This window comes from Sarcophilus harrisii, chromosome 5, assembly GCF_902635505.1.
Source record: "Sarcophilus harrisii chromosome 5, mSarHar1.11, whole genome shotgun sequence".
NCBI classification, from domain to species: Eukaryota; Metazoa; Chordata; class Mammalia; order Dasyuromorphia; family Dasyuridae; genus Sarcophilus; species Sarcophilus harrisii.
The window spans coordinates 37,206,074-37,227,854 of record NC_045430.1 but is presented as its reverse complement, the minus strand read 5'-3'; the positions used below and the strand labels follow the sequence as shown (position 1 = coordinate 37,227,854).

General features: G+C 36.3%; 1 protein-coding gene across 4 annotated transcripts in view; it reads left to right on the top strand.

Annotated features, from left to right (window-relative positions):
* Nucleotides 1-670: 670 nt before the first annotated feature.
* UBE2N (ubiquitin conjugating enzyme E2 N) overlaps nucleotides 671-21,781 on the top strand; it is a 77,005-nt gene continuing 55,894 nt past the window's right edge. Inside the window, exons 1-3 of one of the 4 annotated variants that reach the window (XM_003771022.3) lie at nucleotides 671-815; nucleotides 8,734-8,878; nucleotides 12,747-12,867. The gene's annotated coding sequence lies outside the window, so the exon portion shown is untranslated. Of the gene's footprint in view, nucleotides 816-1,367; nucleotides 1,388-8,733; nucleotides 8,879-10,737; nucleotides 10,758-12,543; nucleotides 12,634-12,746; nucleotides 12,868-21,781 lie in introns of those variants that run through there. The other 3 variants (XM_031939201.1, XM_031939203.1, XM_031939202.1) reach the window with 3 other exon arrangements.

Sequence of the window (21,781 nt, the reverse complement as noted above, 5' to 3'; positions counted from 1 at the left end):
TTATAGGCTTCTCTAACTCAAACCCTGTTCCCTTTAAATATTCTGGTTTCTTAGCTCCTCTATCACTTCATCTCCCATGACCCCTGCTTCTAGTGTCCTTCAATCATATACAGTTCAGTTATTTCAGCTATTAAGCACCTACTATGTGCCAGGAATGTGGTGGTAGTTTTAGGATACAAATATAATGAAACAATCCAGGTTCACAAGGATCTGGGGTGGGGTGGGGGAGAGGATGGGTATAGAGAAGAACCAAAAGACAGGTTTGTATACATATACATATATATATATATATATATATTTTGCACACACATACATGTATATATGTTAATATGTCTATTGTATATATGCAATATGCATGTGTATAAATATATATATATATCTTGTTTTCACAGACATATACAAGTATATAGAAATAGTTAAATGATAGAATGGATAGAAATCTGGGTTTAGAGTTAGGAAGACCTAGGTTCAAAGACCTAGGTATGCAAGTCACTTCATTTCTGGAGAAATTTGCCTTCATCCATTGGAGAAAAAAAATGGCAAAACCATCCTAGTATCTTTACCAAGAAATCCCATGAACAGTACTGGCATCTGCAAGGTCACAAAGTGCCAAAGATGACTAAATAAGTAAACAACAACAAACAAGTATTTTTGTATCTAAGTACAAATGTATTTGTATATGCATATCCAGATTTGCCATGTATACATATGGAGATAATTACATAGAAGATTGACACAAAATAGTTAAACAGAATGTCATTTGGGAAGGAAGGCACTAACAGTTGGAGACATCAGGGAAATACTTTATGGAGAAGGTAAGTGCTTGAGCTGAAGCTTGAAATAAGAGAAGGACTCTGAGTCAGAGGAGAGGAGAGATTGCATTTCAGGTATAAGGAATAACCAGCATACAAGTACTGAAATGGGAGATGGGGTGGAACAGAGGGGAAGACCAGTCTAGCAAAATGTAGTACAGACTGATATATAGATCTATCTATCTATATCTATCTATCGAGATATATATGTGTGTGTATATATATATATATATATATATATATATATATATAGAGAGAGAGAGAGAGAGAGAGAGAGAGAGGAAGGGCCAGATTGCAAAGCATTTAAAAATCTAAACAGTTTATAGTTTATCCTAGTGGCAAAATGGAGCCACTGGAGTTTACCGGAGTCTGGGCACTTAAGAAAAATCACTTTAATAGCAGCATGGAGGATGGGATAAAACAGGGGGAGACTTGAGGCAGAGAGACCCATTAGGAAGCCATTGTAATAATCTATGAGGTCCTGGAGTTATCTGTGAGGTCATTTCTAGCTCTATGACTAAGTATGACAAATATCCATAGGATGGGTTGAAGACCTGGAGAGATTGGTGACAAAGGTTTGTCTTGATTTGAGTCATGAATATTTGAATTATTGATGGAAGTAGCATACAAAGGAAAAAGAATTATTAGAAACATTCAGAGTGAGAGCTAATAGATTTTGGTGGCACTACATGTAGGAGACAAAAAGAGTGAGGGATAAGTAAGTCAAAGATAACTCTAGGGACAGCTAGAAGGAGCAGTGAATAAAATGGTGAAGTCAAGAGGTTCAAATCCAGCCTCAAGACACTTAGAACTTCCTAGCTGTATGACCCTGGGCAAACCTCTTAACCCCAATTGCCTCAGGGGAACAAAAAGATAATTCAAGAGTTTGGGGGCATGAGTGGTGCCATTGCTGAGCCTGTTCTAAACTGGAAGAATGTTCCCACATAGCACTAGGTAAGAATAGTTTGCATTTTCTAGGAGTTAATTGCTAATGTTTTTCCTTTGTGCATAGTATGTCCCATCTTAGATAATATGAAGTGTAATGGATAAAAATGTGGTCTTGTTAGTCACAAAGATCTGAGTTCAAGTCCTGCCTCTAAGACATTCTGGCTGTCTAACTCTGGGCAATTCATTTCATTAGATTGTAAACTCCTGAGGGCGGGAGTTTTTGCTTCTCTTTGGATACTCAGGACCTAGAATTTAGTAGACATTAATAAATGTTTATTGAAAGGATGAATAAATTAATTTCACCTAATCATACTTCAGCCATCTCTTTAAGAATGTAAGTTGTAGAAGAGTTGATAAAGCTTCTTCAGTGGAAGGTATTTCCACACTTGGAGTTCCTTACTTAGAATTCTCTGCCCTTTCATTTCCCCCTGTTTAGCTTTCCTAGCTTTCATCTAGTCTCAACCAAAGTCCTACCTTCTATAAGAATCCTTTTCCAGTTCTTAATTTTTGTGCCTTCCCTATTTGATTATTTCTAATTTATTCTCTCTATATCTTGCTTGTACATAGCTGTTTACCTTAAACTATGAGCTCTTTGAGAGCAAGATCTATATATAAGGCTTTTATCTATTTATCTATCCATACATCCATCCATCTATCTTGCTTTCCTTTGTATGCCTAGCACTGGTCACTGTACCTGTTCCATAATAAATGTTTAATAAATGCTAGTTGACTTGACTATATCATTGAGACTACATCTTTCACACATGTGTCTGAAAGAAATAAACCAAAAATTGCCATAAATTCAGAATTCTAACTCTGATTACAATGCCTAAAACTGTATTTATCTTAAATAGTTTTTATTTCATGTCTTTTTGAATTCTCAAATTTATTAATATTTTGCAGTTTGCTATAATTTAAAACCAGTGAAAATTAAGGATTATAAAAGACCCACAATAATCTTGCTATGTGAATAAAAGGGTCAATCAAATGTGGCCTTAAGTGACCTCACTTGAAATTGGCATTGTTATCTTAACTGCCCACTATAGCTTCTTTTGAACTTTTCTTTAGGCAAATCAGAAATCAAAAAATTCCAGTGTCATCTTCTAGTAAAACTCCTTGGGGGTGGGGTGGGGGAGAGGTGTAATAAAAAATAAAATTGCATAATCTGGACTTCACTGAACCTAGTTTATAGACCATGAACTCCATCAATCATTTACATTAGTTAATCACAAAGACATCTAGTTCACTCTGTACCTGAGCAGGAATCCACACTAGATCATCCCTGACAAATGGCTACCCAGCTGGTATTTATTATAGGTCTCCAGTGAGGGGAGGCACATTCCATTTCACTTTTATATGTCTCTGGAGGAACCTCTTCATTGTTTAATGGATAGAGCATTGAGCCTGGATTTAGGAAGACCTGAATCCAAATCCAGCTTCCAACATTTACTAGCTTTGGGACTCTGGGCAAGTCACAAACTCTATTTGCCTTAGTTTCCTCATCAGTAAGATGAGACTATTTTATAGCACCTTAGTTCTATAAGTTGTTGTGAAGCCTCAATGAGATAATAAATGCTTAACATAGTTTCTAGCACACAGTAGGCAATCTATAAATGCTTATTCTCTTTCCTTCCCCTTGTTTCTCATAAACACCTGGAATTGACCTTTTTTGTCATTAATTTCTTTCTGTGCCTTTGTTTACAACAGGAGGGCATGGAACAGCATTGGGAGCTCTGAGGTAGAGAATGGCCTTTTTTAGACAGATAACATGTATTGTGAATTTTCTTGACAGGTGCATCATTAATTGTGCCTAGTCCTTCTGAGTCTCCTGTAGAGTGCCCTCATTTGATAAGATGGGCAAGAATGTTGAGAATCCAGGCCCCAGACAATCATGGCCTAGTTCTCCATAATATGAACAACTCCTGGGCCCTTGATCTTCTTGTTCCCAAGAGGAGGAGTGTGATGGGGAGTACTTTCAAAAGAAATAAACCTGGAGAGAGACAGAGCACTGTGAATTCACATGGAACAGGAACAGTGGAACCCAGGGATGGTGGGCTAAATAAAGGTCTATAGAGGAGAGGAAGCATGACCATCAGTATCAATACCCTAGTCACAATTCTACTTATTTCCAGAAAGGTGGCCGCCAAGTGATGGATTATTTTTGGTTATAGCAACCTATAATGGTTATTTTGGAATGACTAAGGAAGGAAGTTAGGAAGTTAGGAAGTTAGGAAGGAAGGAAGGAAGGAAGGAAGGAAGGAAGGAAGGAAGGAAGGAAGGAAGGAAGGAAGGAAGGAAAGACAAAAAAGGAGGGAGGAAAATGGTATCTACTTTTTTTAAAACTTACTTTTTCTCATTTTTTGTGTATTTGTTTTCTTTTGCAGCACAGCTAATAAGGAAATATGTTGTGCATAATTTCACATGTATAATTGATATTATATTGCTTACCTTCTCAGGGGGTGGAGTAGAGATAGAAAGGAGAGAGAGAATTTGGAACTCAAAATTTTAAAAATGAATGTTAAAAATGTTTTTTCATGTAACTGGGAAATATTTAATGAAAAAAAATTAAAAAATAAATTTTCAAGTCTAGTTTTTTAGATATTTCCTTATTAGAAACTAGGCTCTTCTCTGAGACCTGTAGAAAGCTAGGGATTAAGGAAAGACAAAAATTAAAATACCAAATCCTGTTTTAACAGTTTCATGCCCCAATCATATGCAATAGAAACCACCCTAAGGGGTCATTTGTTTTTGAAAGTCATTTGATAGAAAAACTTTTTTTTTTTTAACCTTAGATGGTCTATTTTAAAGGTGTTCAGTGCACCTTATTAGTAGCAATATTCATTTAACCACAGTCATAATTACATCAAAAGAAACAGGATGCAGCTAACCACATTGATGCAAATTGCTAAGAATTCAAGGAGGGGAAGCTTCTCAACTAAACTTTGAAGGACTTTCTTGCACTAAAATTTACTGAGTGCCTTAAGTTTAGTAGGCACCATGCTTTTGTTTCTAAGACTTTAGTCAGTGTCTCAGGGGACCCACATGCTCTCTTAGTGGTATTGACAAATTCCCCTTAGTGATGCTGAATGGGTCAAGTGTAGATATAATGATTTTGCACATTAATATTTTTATGGGATATGTGAATTAAAAAAAAATGCATGAGAAATCAGACAAATCAGAATCAGACCAAACAGGAACCAAACAATTTAAGTGACTTTCAAGATAGCTGATGGAAGGGGCTCATGCTGAAGATTACTCAACGGATAAAATCAGCTGCTATTTATAGCCACAGTATCCACCCCTTTCGGAGCCATGAGCCCAAGAAGTGTACAAACACAGCAGCTCTATATTTAAACTGCAGGTTCTTTCCTTGTCATCCCTCCTTTACTGTTTACCTTCAGCAGACCCAATTAAAATTAGGCAAATTCTGTATTAGTTTATCATAGTTATTGGATTTGTTGATTTCAATGTATTTCAAGAATCTATGATTTTATCAATGTGGGTTGTCCTGACATCAATGCAATTTTTCTTTCCCCTTTTCAATTCAAGGTTCCCTTTATAAGGTGTCTTTTCTTAGTAGAACCTAAGCTTTTTAAAATCTTTGAAACCCCAAGATTTAACGCAGTGGGTGACATATAGGAACCACTTAAAATTCATTTAGTGACCCCTTTCAGAATGGGATCAATGGTTTTTGAGAATAGCTAAGGTTAAAAACTTCCATCATTCAGGCAACAAACTTTTTTACTTATCAGCTCCATGCCAAGAGATATGGTCCTGTGTCAGGAAGAGTTGAATTCAAATCCAGCCTCAGAGATGTACTAGTTGTGTGACCTTGGGAAAGTCACTTTACCCTGTTTGCCTGTTTCCTCATCTGTAAAATGAGTTGGAGAAGGAAATAGCAGACTTCTTCAAGATCTTTGCCAAGAAAATCCCAAATGGGATCATGAAGAGATGGACATGATTGAAATGACTTAACCACCACCACTATAATAGTAACAACAGTACTCCCTAGACCTCAGTTTTCTCATATGTCAAATGAGGGGTAGACCAGATGGTTTCTGAGACCTCTCCTCCTATCTCCAGCTCTAGATCTAGGAATTTGTTTGCTCCACCTTGATGAAATATTAAAATAGGAAGATTTTATTATTTTTGATGTCTTTTGTTTCCACATCATATTTATTTCCAAATATTTTTTCTCCCAACCACTCCCTAGTTATACCTTACACCTGGTTACACCTATTACACATAGATAATAGCTAATATTTGGGTAGGGTTTAACTATTTGCAAAGTACTTTCTATATATTAGCTCCTTTGATAATGAACAGAGAAAGGGGTGAAGGTACGGATTGAGAAAGAAGATAATATCTGGGAGGCAATAGTCTCCCTCTTCAAACTTCCCTATTCAGGAAGGGGATAGAAAAGAGGAAAAAGAAAAGAAACATGGCTCTGGAGCAAGTCCTGCCTCTTAGACAGTTAGGGAATAGCTCAACAAATTGTGCCATATGAAGATAGTGAAACGTTATTACACTGTTGTGGTTGTAGTGGTGGTAGTTGTTGTTCAGGTCTGACTGATGCTCATTTGTCATTTTCTTGGCAAAGATATTAGAGTGGTTTGCCATTTCCTTGTCCAGCTCATTTTACACATGAGGAAACTACAGCAAACAGTGTTAAGGGATTGTCACACAGATAGAAAGTGTCTGAGGCTGAATTTGAATTTAGATCCTTCTGATTCCAATGTCCAGGTTCTAGTTATAATGTCACCTAGGTGCAGTATTATGCTGTAAGAAATGACAAATTCAGAGAATCTTGAGTATGAACTGATGCAGAGGGAAGAGAGCAGAACCAGAACAATTTATATAAAGATAACATTGTAAAGAAAAACAATTCTGAATGCCTTAAGAACTGAATGACCAATCATCCTTTCAGGAACCTATGATTAATTAAACATTGATTAAGTGCCTACTATGTGCCAGGTACTGTGCTAGAAGAGGCAAAAGATAACCCCTACCTTCAAAGAGTTTACAATCTAATGGGGGCTGCAATTTGCAAACAAATATACACAAACAAGCTATATAAAGGATAAAGAGATAATAATTAACAGAGGGATGGTTACTAGAATTAAGAGAGATTAGGTGATGAATCCAGTGCAATCCAATAGACATTTATTAAGGACATGCTTTGTGCCAAATATTGTGCTCAGAACTGTGAAGAAACAGTCTTCTTGGAGCTTACATTTGAATGGGGAAAGGAATCAGGGAAAGAGGTGGGGGAGATAGGAAGTAGAAAGGAGAAAGATGGAAACTGGACCTTGGGGTTGAAACCTGGGAGAGCAGCAGATTGAGTGGAATGAAGATCTTTAAATGGCAGTCCTTAGTTTAAATGCAGAAACACCTCCAGGTGTGGATTCATTTTGCTTAACTGTACTTGTGAAATATATACATGAGGTCAATTGCAAAGTTATGGATTTGTTTGTTTTTAATGTACAGAAAGTAGTAGAAGCCAGCCCAGACAAGCAGGACAGTTTAGAAAGTAATGGGTAGAAGTTACTATATATGTCTGTGTGCGGGTGTGTGTGTGTATGTGTGTATATATATATATCTTTTAAAACCGGTTTCATAGAATATCCTCTTTTTTATGTTATCTTTTTAATCTATTCTTTGAATAGTTGATGTCTTTAAATTTTTAATTAAATTTAAATTAATTTTATTAATTTGTTATATTTTATGTTGATTTTTATAACTTAATTAAATTAAAATTTAATTAAAAGAGAGTAAGCACAATACTTAAAGTTAGAAGCCCTGTGTTTTATTCTAGGCTTCATCATTACTATTTGTGAAACCTTAGCAAGTCCTTTCACTTGTTTGGGTCTCAGTGTTCTCATCTGTCAAAAGAGGGAACCCAAGACCCTTCCCAGCTCAAAAATCTATGACCCTTTGACTCTATCTGATACTCAGCTTCTCCATGGTTACAAACAGCATAATGATGTAAGCCCTACCTGTTTTACAAGATAGGTGAAGATCAAATGAGATCTGGCATTTAATATGGGCTTAATAAATATCTGTAGATGACTAGATAAAGTGTATGAAAGAGCTTTTTAAACTCTAAGTCACTATACAGACCTGAGCCAAATACTTAAGATATCCTGGGTTTTTTTTTTTTAAGGGTTTAAAAGGCCTAGAAGAAAAGTACCATATTATATTAGAACCTAGTTACCTTTCACTCAGAAAGGCACTAAAACAGAGCCATCCTTCCATTTTATTCTTCTCTGACAATCTTTTATTCTACATCAAACAGAAGACCAATATGGGCCATCTCGTTCAGTAACATTCCTTTTTCGGTCTCTGGGTTTTGAAGTATGCTCATGTGCTTAACTTCCAACACATATTTATCTAAACATATCAGTGAGGAATGCATGGCATTTTACAAAAGGCTTGGCCTGAAGGACTGGACCTAAGTGTGGTGGAAGGCAGAGGATGATAATAGAAGTATATATATCATCTGTCCAAGTTGCTTTTTTTTGACCACCTGCTTCCGCATGACCCATTATCTGAGCATTTGTATCTAGTTTGAAATATATTAATACAAAACCACACTCATATGGCACTTTAAGGTTTACAAAGCACTTTATAGCTATCATTTCATCTAATACTCATAGCATTCTATGAAGGGACGTGCTATTATTATTAAAAATTTTAAGATCATATAATCCAACCTTTTCATCTTTACAAATAAAGAAACTGAGGCTCAGAGAGTAGAATTGTATACTTAATATAAAGTCTGGCATGTATGTAGTAAGAGCTTAATAAATGTTGACTGACTGACTAGTTCTAGCAACAGGATCCAGGATTCAAACATAGACCTCTTGAATTCATATCAAGTATTATTTTCACTTCACTAGACTCAGAATTATTACTATTGCTTATTTTTAAAAATGAAGACTTTGAGGCTAATAACTTGGCTCTTGTCACACAGCTAGGAAGAAATGGATCTCAAACCGGAATTCTGATCTCTTGCCACCAGTATTCATTCATTACATTCACTCCGCCGTGTTCTACAGTGCTATAGAACATCAGAAGTAGTAAACAACTTGGCAGCAATCTTGATTTCACAGAACTAGGTGAGTCTTTACCCATACACTGAAGAATCTTCCTTTGAAATACTCTACCTCCATCACCTTGATCTCTTGCAATTTCCAGCTCCCTTTAAGATAGTTCAAATGGCACTTCACCCTAAGTTTCTCTGATTTCCCGTAATTGTTAGTGTCATTTCCTAGAAATTATTGTCTAGTTGCTTAACCTCTCAGCCTCAGTTCCCTCATCTGTAAGATAAAAAATAAAAACAGCACCTCTTTTTCAGATTTGTGGTGGGGATGATAATAGTCTGCATTTACATAGCATTTGACACTTGTAATCTCATTTGATTCTCACAACAACCTTATGAGCTAGGTAAGAATATTATCTTCAAGGGCAGCTAGATGGTACAGTGGAGAAAGCATTGCCTCTGGAGTGAGGGGACCTGAATTCAAATCCAGCCTCAGATACGTAATATTTGGTACCTCTGTGTCCCTGGGCAAGCCACTTAACCCCAACTGCCTTACCAAATACATATATATATATATATATATATATATATATATATATATATATATATCCATTTCAAATAGGAGGAAATCGAGGCTGAGAAATTTAAGTATAATACAATACAATAAAAATGTATTAATCGCTCTCTCTTAAGCAGAGACTAAATACTATTAGTTACTACTAATTACTTGTATTACTACTATTATTACTACAAGTATTACTACTACAACTATTACTCCTACTACTATTACACCTACTCCTACTATTACCAGTCCTACTACCATTACACTTACTCTTATTACTACTACAACTATTATACCTACTCCTACTATTACTACTATAACTATTATACCTACTCCTACTATTACTACTACAACTATTATACCTACTCCTACTACTACTATAAATATTATTCCTACAACTATTACGTCTACTCCTACTATTACTATTACTATAAATATTACTCCTAATATTATGCCTACTCCTACTATTACCACACCTACTACCATTATGCTTACTCCTATTATTACTACTACAACTATTACGCCTACTCCTACTATTACTACTACTACAAACATTACTCCTACTCTATTACACCTACTCCTATTATTACTCCTACTACCATTACGCTTACTCCTATTATTACTACTACAACTATTACACCTACTACTATTACACCTACTCCTACTATTACTACTACTATAAATATTCCTCCTACACTACTACTATTATACTACTGCTACTATTACTACTGCAACTATTATTCCTACTATTACTATTATGACTATTACTCCTACTAACATTACACCTACTCCTGTTATTATTACTCCTACTATAAATATTACTCCTACTACTATTATGCTTACTCCTATTATTACTACAACTATTACTCTTACTACTATTACGCCTATTCCTACTAACATTACGCTTATCCTGTTATTACTCCTACTATAAATATTACTCGTAATACTATTATGCCTATTCCTACTGTTACTCCTACTCTTTTTACTACTATTACTATAGTATATTGAAATACTATATATCTACATACTATACTATATCTAAACAACTAACATTTATAAAGTGCTTACTACGTGGGGATACCTATAAAAAAAAGATTACCATCTACAAGGGGAAGACAACATACAAAAAGTAGCTAAAAAGTGGAAGGGGAGAGAGAGAGAAGGAGAATATGCTACACAAGGAGTGGATGATGATTACTCAAGAAGTAAAGCTGGGGGAAATGAAAGGTTGGCTACCAGTTTAGAGGTTTAGAGGGCTGCTCCCCTACTCCAGCCCCTCCCCACAACTGAGGCAACTGATGTAGGGTAAATATGATTTGGTGATATTACCACTTGGTGAGGAGTATGTTGATGGGGAAGCCAAAGCCAAATCTGTGGCTGAGAGGAAAAGCAGGTGAGCCCCATAATAAGTGACCACAGACAGTAATTTCCAGAGGGGGGGGGGGGAAGGGAGCACCAACAAATGAGGTCACCAGGAAACTCCTGGTGTGAGGTGACATTCGAGCTGAGTTTAAAATAGAACTAGGAATTCCAGGCACAGAGATGAAGAGGCAGCACATGCCAGACACTGGAGCCAGTGATGTAGCAGCGGGAGATGGAATGCGGGCCCAGAGAGGAGCTGATAAGCCAGTTGAGCCGGAATAGTACTCAGGTGCAGAGTACTAATGAGACAGGAAGCATAGGTGGGAGGCTGACTGGAAAGATCTCTTAAGTGCCTGACAGAGAAGCTTGTACTCTATCTTAGAGATGAGCAGGGGGGCACATGTCCAGGTTTGTGCGTTAGAGACATCAAGGAGGGAGCTGATGGATTTAGAGGGCAGAGTTCAGAGGCTATAGCAATAGGCAGGCGGCAGGTGATGAGGGCTTGAAATAGGATGGTGGCTGAGCTAACATAGCTGCCAAGAAAAGTATCAGATAGAAGTAGTTTGGAATAGCAGAGGCTGTCCTCAGAATCAGGAAAAGACTGGAAGGTTCTCTAAATGCAAAATTACTTTAAGCTATATATAGATATAGATTTATAGATATCCAAAGGTAACCAGGGATCAAATATTATTTTTTCTTTGTCCTTTGAGCTTTTTAATTTTGTGTCATTAAAAAACATTGGACAGGAAGTCAGGAAATTCTGGGTTCAAATTCTGGTCTTATACTCAATAAACTGAAAAATGGGAATAAGAGCACTTAACCTCCCAGTGTTATTATAAGGATCAAATAAGATAATAGCTATAAAGTGCCTCACAAACCTTAAAGTACCATATAAATGCTACCTATTATTATTATGACTTAGTTGACAGATAAACTTTAATTTATGACTAAGAACTTGAGGCAGCTAGGTGGTACAGTGGGTAGAGCATTGGCTCTAGAGGCAGGAAAACTCAAGTTCTTGAGTTCAGATCCAGCCTCAGACACTTCCTAGCTGTGCGACTCTTGGCAAGTCATTTAACCCTGCTTGCCTCAGTTTCTTCATCTGGAGAACCATTCCAGTATCTTTACCAAGAAAACCCCAAATGGAATCAGGAAAGGTTGAACATGACCAAACAAGCCTGTGAGAACCCAAATTAAATTAATATATAGTTTGACTGGTGTCACTGCAAATGTACGGAAGTAAAGATTTCAATAAATTTAAGAAAACACATATCAGCAAAAAATGAGATTGGTCAAATGTTTATACACTGTACAAAACATATAAACCTATCAGTTATTATGACTTTGAGGAGGGAATCAATACTTTATAAACATAGCAAGTACAAAATATCCTCACCAAAAATTAAATTGTTTATTTTTTGACAGAAAAGAATCTATTATTTACTAATTGGTTACTAATCATTCTGAGTACAATCAGAACAGCAATTTGTTAGACTGGAGACCAAAACCCTAAATAAACTAGGAGGGTAAATAAAATTTAGAAGATATGACACACAATTGAGTCAACTCCAACTTGACATATTTCAATAAGCAGTTGATGCTGAAAAAATGGGAAATGGATAAGGGAACTCACATTGACACAGATTATTTTCATTTCTTAAGGAAGTCTATATGACGTAAATCCATTGTCACAGTGGGGAGACCAGAAGCCTAGAAGCAGCCTTAGCCAGAAAATCCTCAGTCTCTATGCTAAACATCTAAGAGCAGCATTCTGATTTAGAATGTAAAGAGCTTTGTAGAATCTTACAGAGGAAATTGGTGTAAGATTATGAGCATTATTATTTCATAAAACAGCAAGAAGCAAATAAGGGAAAAGCAATTTACAGAAAGCTTGGCAGGAGACCTAAGTAAGCAAAGTCATCTCACAGGCATTTTAGAATAAAACAGAAAGGAAAAAGATAAATAGAAATGGAAACGATTAGTGAAGATTTTAATAACAAATTCTTTTCCCCATTGACAGTGGGATCATCAAAATTGGCCTCTGACATCACACTTCCAGATGTGCTTCAAGATATTGTTTAAATGGCATTGAAGAAAACAGAGACAGGAAGAACAGCTGGATTGGGCGAATCATAAAAGAGGTATGAGCTGTTAGAAGGTGACATGATCTTAAGGGCCCTGAGGGATCATTCGGATCATTCCTAAGGTATTTTGAAAGAAGTAAGGATATTAAAGGCTTTTTAAAAAGCCCTATTCCATTCTTATTGTTCTCCCCAAAATGCAGATGGAAGAATTGTAATCACTACTAACTACATTTGTTTCCTTTTTCTCTTGGATATGATAAAACCATACAAAATTCCTTGAAAGTTATCACAAAACATAATCTTGCTTGATGAACATGTGATTATTAATATCAAGTAAACACAAAATATGGAGTTATATGTACAAAAGTATTGACATGACCATGGCATACTCTTATAGATAAGGTGAGTAGGATTCTGTCCTTAATGGATTTCAAATGGAAGAGGGATTCCCTATCAATGGTGAAGTTATCCATTTGCTCTTGTTTCTGGAGGCACTGTGTTGATTCCATCAAACTCTGGCACACTGCAGAGGCTCCTACATCAGATTCTTAAGGAAGGAATAACATATTCACTCAGTTGTATGGGACTGGATAGAAGTGAGGGCCGAAACACTCGAAGAAAGAAGATAAAAGAGAAGAAGGGCTAGAAGGGAGGGGAGGTTGAGAGCAGGGTGAGTTAGAAACATTTCTTTAAAAAAAAAAAAAAAAAAAGCTTTTTAGGGGCAGCTAGGTGGGAAGGGACTTGAGTTCAAATCTGTTTCAGACGCTTAACACTTCCTAGCTGTGTGACTCTGGGCAAGTAACTTAAAACCCAATTGCCTCAGGGGAAAAAAAAAAACCTTTTTATTTTCAAATTAAATGCATAAATAGTTTTCAGCATTCACCCTTGCAAAACCTTTTGTTCCAAATTTTTTTCCCTCCATTTTTCCTACCCCCTTCCTTAGATGGCAAATAATCCAATATATGTTAAATATATATAATTCTTCTATACATATTTCCACAATTATCATGCTGTAGAAGAAAAATCAGAAATATCCATATTTTTAACAATGACAAGCTTCCACAGATGTGTATGACTATAAATCATGGAAGGCCATAGTTTCCAAGAAATTCAAATTGAAAGTTACCAATAGATGCCAATGAAGAACTGAATATGAAAAAAAGATAGCATCATAGAAGGTGGTGGACTAGTGATGTGGTGAGAGCCACATCAACTGATGGACAGACAGCTCATTTGGTGATCATGCACTATTAAGTAATCTAGACCATGGATTCTTAATTTTTTTTTTTTTTTTGGATCATGCATATCCTTGGAATTCTGGGAAATTCATTCATCCTTTCTCAGAAGATTTTTTAAATGCATGAAATAAGACATATGGGATTACAAAAGAAAACTATTAAAATAAAAATGCAAATTTTTCCCCTGCCCAAGATCATGGACATTCTGAAATCTCTACACAGACCCTTTGGGATTGCCGGAGCCCATGTTAAGAATCTACAGAAGGGTCCTCAGCATGTATAGTGGATCCCCTTTAGAAGACTATTGAAACAACATAAAAGAGAGTCACATAGGATGAGAGAATTGTGATCTGCATCTTTGAGATCCCAGATCCATCAAAATTTTAACAGAATTATTGAACATAGGCAGGTGACAAAATCTGGCTATTGGATTAGGATAGGAAACCAAACAAAGGTATAATTAAGACGCAGCTGAAGATGGATCCTCTTCTTCTTTTTTTTTTTTTGAATGGACTATAAACAGCATAGGATAATTCCTATAACCAAGTATTCTGCAAAGAGCAAATGCGCAGGATGCCTAAGATTACATGCTGGTTTTTTTGTTTGTTTTTTCCTTATGAGAGAATCTCATATTGGGAGGAAATTTGATGACCAACTGAGGAACAATTCTTCAGTGTGAGAAATTGGTATGAATTGAGAAACATTGACTTATGTGGGTGAAGAAGACAATAAAGATGGGAGTATCCTGAAAAAGACTTGGGGAGAAGCATATGAAAATAGAGAAGGGAAGGAAAGATCAGAAAGTCACTAATCACAAGGGAGGGAAGGAGGATAAATGAACAGGATGGAGACTCAGGAAGTGAAATGCAAACTAATTCCCCCTTTGAGCCCAGATGGTAAAAGTCAGACAGAAGTGGGAAAAATCCCCTTCCCAGATTTCCTGTTCTATTTAGGCATACAGCCAGATGTCTTGAATCACCATCACCTATCAGTTATTCAGTCACTAAGCATTTATCAAGTACATACTATATGCCAGGCATAGTGTTGAGTACCTGGATACCTGGATTCTCACAAAGTTCATAGTCCAATGGAGAAGACTATGTACAAACCAGATATAGACAAGATAAATTGGGGAGGATCAGTTAGAGAGAAGGGACTGGCATTAAGTAGGGTGAGGAAATATTTTCCATGGATGATGGAATTTAAGCTGGGACTTGAAGGAAGTCAGGAGGTGAGATGAAGAGAAGCATTCTCATTTATTAGTAGGAGAAGAAGGGGGGAAATGTCTGTCTGTACGTCCCAAAGTGATTCTTAGAAAAAAGAAATGAAACTAAGAGAAGCACAATAATGATAAATGACTTTACAAAGGAATTTCTGTGTATGATCTCCTTGGATCATGTGGATAAGTACCTGGCTTCAAAACCAGGAAGGGTTAGGTTCATATTCTATCTCTGACACATTGGCTGAGTGACCCAGAGAAAATCTTAATCACTGAGTGCTTCAGGCGCTATAGAACCAGGACAAATCATACTCACAGGTTTCTATTGCTTTAGTAATAGCAGTCAGATTGCACTATGATTGTGGCTATATCGGGGCTTTGGGTTTTTTAAAAAATTATTATTCAGTAGTATGAGGGAGTGCTCTCTGAAAGTTGTCATGAAGAATGCTTTCGCTTGGATAAAGACGTTTCTGTTGGTTGTTGTTGGCAAATTATGGTTGTAGAACATACTGGTAGATGTATATATATATATATATATATATATATATATAGCTATAGGTTAGTAGGTGACTTTAAGGAATTCCACTAAGTCCACTGGTCTTGACCCCATATGAGTGGCTATGGGTCCATATCCACTTACTTGATGCTTTTAGATGATCAAGAAGATATATCAATATGTCTAGAGCCCATGACGAAGCCACTTTGAGAGATGAGCATCTGGAGCCGTGGGCTCCTAGAACAATCAAGATTGTGGGGATGGCTTTGTCACCTTTTAGGAAAAAACTTGCCATCTCCCCCAAGGAAAAGAAAAGAAAAACAAAACCTATTTACAAACATGTAGGTTCCATCAAAACAATTTTTCCTTTTGGATTCGGAACTGTATTGTAAAAAACAAGGATAAACTGAGAAGTGTCCAGAGAACGGATGGTCAGGATGGCCCTCAAAGTCATGTCACAAGAGGATTATGTAAAAGAACTGGGGGAAGTTTGGTCTAGATAACAGAAGACTTGATGGGAACGTGATAAGTATCTTTACCTATTTGCCATAGAAAGGGAGAAGAACTATTTCACTTTAAATAATGGGTAAAAAACTAGAAAAATCCTATATTAGGCTTGACATATAGAAAAGTTTCTAACAACTGAGCAACTCCAAAATGGAATGGGCTGCTTTGAGACTTAGCTGGATACCTTTCAATGGAAGTCATTGGACTGATCAAAGATCAAAGGTTAGAAGGAGCCTCAGAGCCCATATTGTTTTATCGGTAAGGAAATGAAGATTTGCTTAAGGTTATTCAGGTAATTCCCTAGGGGAAGTTGGGTAGTCCAGTGGATAGAGTACCTAGCCTGAAGTCAGAAAGACTCATTTTCCTGAGTTCAAATCTGGTATCAGACACTTCTCAGCTGTGTAATCTTGGGTAAGTCACTTACCCTGTTTGCCTCAGTTTTCACATCTATAAAATGAGCTGGAGAAGGAAATGGAAAACTGTACTAGTATCTTTGCCAAGAGAACCTTAAATAGGGTCACAAATGAACAAAAACATTCAGGTAATAGGTGGCTAGGCTGTGGGCTCTTTTCACTGTACTACATTTGCTGGTCATCAAGTATACATGCAATAGCCCTTTGGGGTCTACAATAGAAGAGATTCTCTGCCAAATGGGACTGGAAGGCCTTTTGAATTTCGGGTTGCTTCAGAGAGTGTATGATTCTATAATCTGGCAGCCCTATAGATTGTATTGTTAATTATCACTTCATGCCACAGATTTCTTTCCATTGAGCCTAAGGAAAGAATGATACATATTAATGGAGGTCAATCCTTTATACCATAATCCGAGTTCTAGAGTATCTCAAGTGCTATGGGGTGGAAACTTCCCATTCAATGTTTGGGGTGAGCAGGACTCCTAGGCATGTTTTTAAGTTGGGGCTCAGCTCTGTGCCAGCTCTGGTATTCTAGTAAACAGAACACATCCTGTTTAGCAAGATTTACATCAATCATCATTCCAAACTGTTTTGCAGTGATTGCTCTTAAGAAATAGAAAGGAGAGGTAGTTTAGAGTGGGGGATGGAAAAGGAACCTTAGTGCCTGGAAATCCCACAATCAGATCCCTCTAACATAGGGGATATGACTGTGGGTAAGTCCTTTAACTTCTCATTCTCTGTTCTCTTTCCCTCCTCTCTCTGTAGATATGTTCATATAATTACGTATATACACATATATATGTAAATATATACACATATACGTATGTGTGAGTGAGAAAAGTGATCCCATCTTTCTTAGATCAATTTTAAGCTTTAATAACTTAAAACCAAATTAAGACTTTTGAGATACTGTATGTGTACATGTATGTATATGTATTTGTATATAAAAGAGAAATATGTATGCTTATCTGTATCTCTATATACACATACATATCTGTATCTCTATATACATATTCATGTTCAAATGCTATGTATACATATAATACATTATATTTTTACATGCATACATGTGTGTATTGTATATACATATATACACACATATCTATCCATATCATCTGTAATTTATTAGCCACAGATTCATTGAACTTTTCTGAAAGAAACAGCCGTGGGGGTAGTGATGTCTAAAAAAACCCAAACATGCAGCCCTTCTCTTTGCCTTCTATATTTAAGAACAAAAGTTCAAATTTCCATATTATTTTAAGGTTTCTAAAGTACTTTTCTAACAATAACTCCTAAAATATGTAAGGCACATAAACATTCTCATTTTATGTATGAGGACTCTGCTTTTGGCCTAGTGGTATAATGCACAGAGTGCTGGGTTTGGATCTAGGAAAGAATTTTGAATATTAGCTGTCACAAATTATATAACTCCTGGGGCTCAGTTTCCTCACCTAAAAATGGGGGTGAGAGTTGGACTAAATGGCTTTTAAGGTCAAGATAAATGACCATTTTTATTGGGTGTAGAAGGCAGCTAGAAGAGTCAGCGTTAAACACTTATTGGGCAAACAACTTAACCCTGTTTGTCTCAATTTCCTCATCTGTCACATAAGCTGAAGAAGTAATGGAAAACCACTCCAGTATCTTTGGCAAGAAAACTCCAAATGGGGTCATGAGGAGTCAATCACTACTGAACAACAAAATTAGTGAGAAGATTCTCAGTAATGTGGGGCTGCATAGTCTTTGAGGTGTATTCAGATTTGAAGATTCAGTAATATATGGATCCATACAGGATCCATCTGTCAATGAACATTTATTAAGCACCTACTATACAGTATCAACCAGGCAATGTGCTAACTGCAGGGAATACAAAGAAAATGAAAACCAAGCCCCTTTTTTTCTAGGAACTCAGTCTAACAGGGAAGGGAACATGCAAAATAACTTTGTATGTACAAACAAGACACAGAAAGCTAGGAAATGTAATGTGTGACTTTTAAACCTAGATCCTTTCACTCCAGGGCTAGTGTTCTGTACAGAGAACTATAATGGGGTCTGTATCTTGTACTTGGTAAGTTAGTTTTAAGCCAGAAAACCTGTTTCTTTCCCCTACAGAACAGACAATTCTATGCACATCTAACTTTAAAAGGGTTAAAGATAACAATAGCTAACCTTCATATATTACTTTGAGAGATGTAAAATATTTTGCATCTACTATCTTTTGTTGATTGATTAAATTGATATCTGATAGTTCAGCAACCTAGTAGATAACATTATTGTTCCCATTTTACAGATATGGAAACTGATGAGTAAAGTGGCTGAGAAGGATTCAAGGACTGTTACATCTAGTAACAGTCTGAGGCAGAATTCAAACATCAGGTCTTCCTGATTTCAAAGACTTGCAATGTATATATAATGAAAAAAAGGGACTTTCTAAACAAAACCAACAAAACCTTCCTCAAAGGGTGTTGCTATATGAAGTTCTTCATTGATCCCATTGGATAACTTTGGGAAAATGCAGCAACTCTTCCAAACTCTCTGAAAAGCAGTAATTTCTTGCTGTTAGGGAAGCATCTCCCCAGTAATCTAATTTTCAAGGACCAGCCCCATTATACTCTCTGAGGAACCAACACCCTTATTCTAATGTCCCTTTTAATGATTAAACTTAGTTCTGAAATTTCCTTCCTTCTGAAACCTCTTGCCTTTTAGGCAGGATATTCATGTAAAACTTTAGAATGCTCACTAATTTAACTATATCAACTCCCCCCCCCATATATATTTTATTTTTATATGTATATTAACTTTTTAAATATACATTTCTTTATGAATCATGTTGGGAGAGAAAAATCAGAACAAAAGGGAAAAAACCGTGATAAAAGAAGAAAAAAAAAATGTGAACGTAACATATGTTAATTTACATTCAATCTCCATAGTTTTCTTTCTGGATATAGATGACATTTTCTATCCAAAGTTTATTGGGATTGCCTTGGAAACAATTTTTTTTTAAGAGAGGCAACATGAAGTAGTATAGAGAGAGCTAATCTCAAAGTCAGAAAGACCTGAGTTCAAGATTTGCTACTGATATGTACTCCTTTTGTGATCAAAGAGTCTCTTAACCTCTTAGTACTCTGGTCAACTCATGAATGAATGAATATACCATTTATGTAGGGCTTACTATATGCAAAGGAATGTTTAGAGAACTGAGGATACAAAAAAAAAGACGTTTCTTGTTCACATGCTAATAATGAAGACAAAACATTTGGAAGATTGCATCTGCAAGTTAGATGGACAAACCTATTAGTCTTTGAGGTGTGATGGTCAAACAGATAATTATTTTTTTCCTTAATGCTATTTCCACTAATAAAATCGTATTAGTTCCCAAGGGCTATTAGGTGGCACAGAGAACCAGCCCTGGAGTCAGGAGGACCTGAGTTCAGATACAGCCTCAGACATTTATTAGTTTTGCTCCTATAGTTCCTGACTTTCCCTTGGCAGATAGATTCCCCAATGTTTTATACTATCAACAAGTATTTTAAATGGAATTTCTCTTTGTATCTCTTGCAAAATCTTGTTGGATTTTGTTGGTGATGTATAAAAATGCTGATGATTTACGTGGATTTATTTTGTATCCTGCAACTTTGCTAAAGTTGTGGATTATTTCTAATAGCTTTTTGGTTGATTCGCTGGGGTTCTCTAAGTATACCATCATATCATCTGCAAAGGGTGATAATTTGGTTTCCTCATTGCCTACTCTAATTCCTTTAATCTCTTTTTCTTCTCTTATTACCAAAGCTAGCATTTCAAATAAAATATTGAATACTAATGGTGATAGTGGGCAACCTTGTTTCACCTCTGATCTTTTTTTTTTTTTTGAACTGAGGCAATTGGGGTTCAGTGACTTGCCCAGGGTCACATAGCTAGGAAGTGTTAAGTGTCTGAGGCCAGATGGCTGGTGCTCTATCCACTGAACCATCTAGTTGCCCCTCACCCCTGATCTTTTGGGGAATGATTCCAGTTTATCCCCATTACATATGATGGTTTTAAATAGATGCTACTAATTTATTAGCTCTTTGACCCTGTACAAATAAATCACTTTACCCTGATTGCCTCCAAGAAAAAAATCATGATAGTGAATGTCCAGATTCATTCTAAGCCAGCTGTGGAATAAGTCCTGGGACAAACTATAAAATGCTCTTTAAGAGAATCTAAGGACTTTTTTTCTGAATGACCACAACAGTGAAGTATATGTCAGTTATTTAATTAAATGGACAAACACCCACTTTATATAACTATTCAATGACAGTGATTTGGTGGTGATTTATAGAGAGTTTTAAGATTTGCAAAAACAAGTCAATAAGCATTTATTAAACATCTACTATGTGCCAGGCACTGCATTGAACACTAGAGATTCAAGGAAAGGCAAAAGATAATTCCTGCTCTCAATAAGCTTACAATCTAATAGAAAAGTCATCCTGTAAACAACTGTATGCAAAATGGATCTATCCAGTCTAAATTGGAGATAAGATCCAATGTACTTTACATATGAATTTCTCAATAGTCCTATAAAGTAGAGACAACATTGTTGTAGTTGTTGCCAGGTGATCCAGGTTAAATAATTTGTCCAAGGTCAGATAGCTAGCGAGTGTCAGGTGTCAGAGGCCATATTTGAACTCAGATCTTCCTGACTTTAGGATTGGGTTCTCTATCTACCTATTCTATCAATTGCACCCCTTAGCTAGCTCAAGGCACTCTTTATTTTTATAGATAAGGAAATAGAAAATAGATTGCTTTCTGGGTCACACAGTTACCCACAAGCCATCCCTCTTCCATTTTATTCCCTAAAAGCCTGAAAATCCCTGGAGGAAATAAGTTTATGAATACAGTTAACTATGTAAATACTGAGAATTCCTTTTATCTCCTCTATTGGACCATAACTTTCTTTTTTTTTTTTCCTTTTTTTTTTTTTTAAATTTAATAGCCTTTTATTTACAGGATATATGCATGGGTAACTTTACAGCATTAACAATTGCCAAACCTCTTGTTCCAATTTTTTACCTCTTACCCCCCCACCCCCTCCCCTAGATGGCAGGATGATCAGTAGATA